The sequence below is a fragment of the Schistocerca gregaria genome, unplaced genomic scaffold (assembly GCF_023897955.1).
Source record: "Schistocerca gregaria isolate iqSchGreg1 unplaced genomic scaffold, iqSchGreg1.2 ptg001292l, whole genome shotgun sequence".
Classification (NCBI taxonomy): Eukaryota; Metazoa; Arthropoda; class Insecta; order Orthoptera; family Acrididae; genus Schistocerca; species Schistocerca gregaria.
Genome location: NW_026062604.1, coordinates 10001 through 12500, shown reverse-complemented (window position 1 = coordinate 12500; position 2500 = coordinate 10001). Strand labels below are relative to the sequence as shown.

Below are 2500 nucleotides of genomic sequence, written 5' to 3'. Positions count from 1 at the left end.
CACCTTAACCCAAGTTACGCTGCACCTTAACCCAAGTTACGCTGCACCTTAACCCAAGTTACGCTGCACCTTAACCCCAAGTTACGCTGCACCTTAACCCAAGTTACGCTGCACCTTAACCCAAGTTACGCTGCACCTTAACCCAAGTTACGCTGCACCTTAACCCAAGTTACGCTGCACCTTAACCCAAGTTACGCTGCACCTTAACCCAAGTTACGCTGCACCTTAACCCAAGTTACGCTGCACCTTAACCCAAGTTACGCTGCACCTTAACCCAAGTTACGCTGCACCTTAACCTAACTTACGCTGCAACCTTAACCCAACTTACGCTGCACCTTAACCTAACTTACGCTGCACCTTAACCTAAGTTACGCTGCACCTTAACCTAACTTACGCTGCACCTTAACCTAACTTACGCTAACACGCGATCTAGTGTCTGCACCTTAACCTAAGTTACGCTGCACCTTAACCTAAGTTACGCTGCACCTTAACCTAAGTTACGCTGCACCTTAACCTAACTTACGCTGCACCTTAACCTAACTTACGCTGCACCTTAACCTAACTTACGCTGCACCTTAACTGTCACATGTAACGTCACAGGAATGTAGCTTTGCCTAACAGCAACCCTCTGAACATAGTTCACTGCTTGGATCCTCTGGTGTCATGTGTATTTCTTGATGCCATGGTGCGTACCCTCACATAAAGGTCTTTCGAGTGTTGCGTACTTTCTACACAGTCCCGCTAACCACTGGAAGGGTGTACCGCTACAGAACGAATATCGCCCTCCCCTCCTGCCCTTCCAAGCTGGTCGGTCAGGCGTTTGTTTGTGAAATGAGCCTTGCAGCTGTTCAGTTGCATTCGGTTGTCGATGCAGTCAGTGTACGTTGTGGTACGGCCTGTGTGGACTGTCCGCTGATGTACGCGTAACCCACACTGATCATCCGTCGTTACGTACTGAGTGACATAATGTGGCACATGCTTGACCGTACACCGGCTGCGCCCTACAATGGCGAATCATAAGGGCCATATGTTGTGCACGATGCTACTTGTCTCGTCTCCCCATTACAGCGAGATTGCACTGTTGTACGCCGTACAGACATGTGGTAGGTAGGTACGGACGAAAGTATTGCATGTTGGCCCCCCCCCCCCCCTCCTCCCTCTGCCGGGAATCAGCGTGAGCCGTCTGTTGATGTAGCGACGAGGGTTTTCCTATTTAATCGTATTGCCCCACACAACATGATAGCACGGTGGACCGCGTTCCACATCTGCGACATGCTACAGAGGCCGGTTGACAGTCGACCGCGCAAGGGACATTGCACACGTGCGCGGACCATCTTCCACGTGTTCTCTCGTGTACATGCCGCAGTGTGTATGTGGGCTGATGTAGCGTGTCGTGACACATAACATGCAGGCATGCCAGAATCGTAGATTTCGCAAATGTAGATTGACGTATACGTTTGCTGCCAAAGATCCGCAAATGAACTGGAAATCAGTTGTTGAGCGGTTGTTCGCGCTGCAGGTGCATCGGTGATAGCGACGATCGGTACATCTATGAACCGGTTGTTTCGGCGGTACCCGCCATGCCCCCGAACCTGAGTTGGCCATGTGGGTATGAAGCGATACGAGGCTGTGGCTTGGCGGGACAGTCCCCGGCCGGTGAGGGGGGGCCGCCCGGCGTGCTGGCCGCGCGCTGCGTGAGCGCACGCACTACAGCCGGCTGGTGGGGGGCGCCCAGTGGCAGGAGCGCCGGCCGACGGGCCCGGCTGGCGTCCCAGCTATGCGCCGGCGCACCCTGCGCGCGGCGCCAGGCGGCCAAAGTGGGTTCTGCCGAGCCCGGTGCGAAGCGCGGTGGACATCTGCAGTGTGCTGGTCCGATTGCGGACTGTGTGCGTTGAGGATGCGCCGCCGCCCGGCACTCGGCGTCGCGACGCCGTCTGCTGCTCGGTCGCCCCCAGCGGTTCTCGCAGGTGGTTTGTATCGCAGCTCTGCGGACGTGTTGGCGCGTGCGCTGTGCTGGGAGAGTTCGCTTCTGCACCCAAGTGGGGCTTTGCCCTTCTGTGGCGCTGGCGTTGGAGCTGCCGGTCACCGTAGGTGGCGCGTGTTGTTTCCCGCCGGCAATGCCACGACAGCACGCTCCCGGGCCTCTGTCGGCAGCGGCAAGCTCAGTTGGGAGCACGGGTGTTCGCACTGAAAGCGTCTACTCGCCCATCTCCGGGCGATTGCGCCTCTCTCGAACCCGACCAAGTACTTAGGACGGCGCTGCGCGCCGCCGGGACCTGAGAGGGTTTCGAGGTGTATCGTGCAGGGGAGCTCAGCCTCCTCCTGTTTGCAGAATAATTGAGCGGACGCTTGCGTGTTCGCGCGGGCCCTCGGGACACACTCCCGGGCGGCCGGCTGCTCAGCTCTCGTTGACGCAGCTCCCTGGTTGATCCTGCCAGTAGTCATATGCTTGTCTCAAAGATTAAGCCATGCATGTCTCAGTACAAGCCGCATTAAGGTG

General features: G+C 56.8%; 1 non-coding gene across 1 annotated transcript in view; it reads left to right on the top strand.

Moving 5' to 3' along the window:
- Positions 1-2418: 2418 nt before the first annotated feature.
- The window catches only part of LOC126330435 (small subunit ribosomal RNA), a 1893-nt gene continuing 1811 nt past the window's right edge, over positions 2419-2500 (top strand). The window contains exon 1 of the ribosomal RNA XR_007562891.1: positions 2419-2500. This exon is cut by the window's right edge and continues 1811 nt beyond it. This is a non-coding gene — a ribosomal RNA (small subunit ribosomal RNA).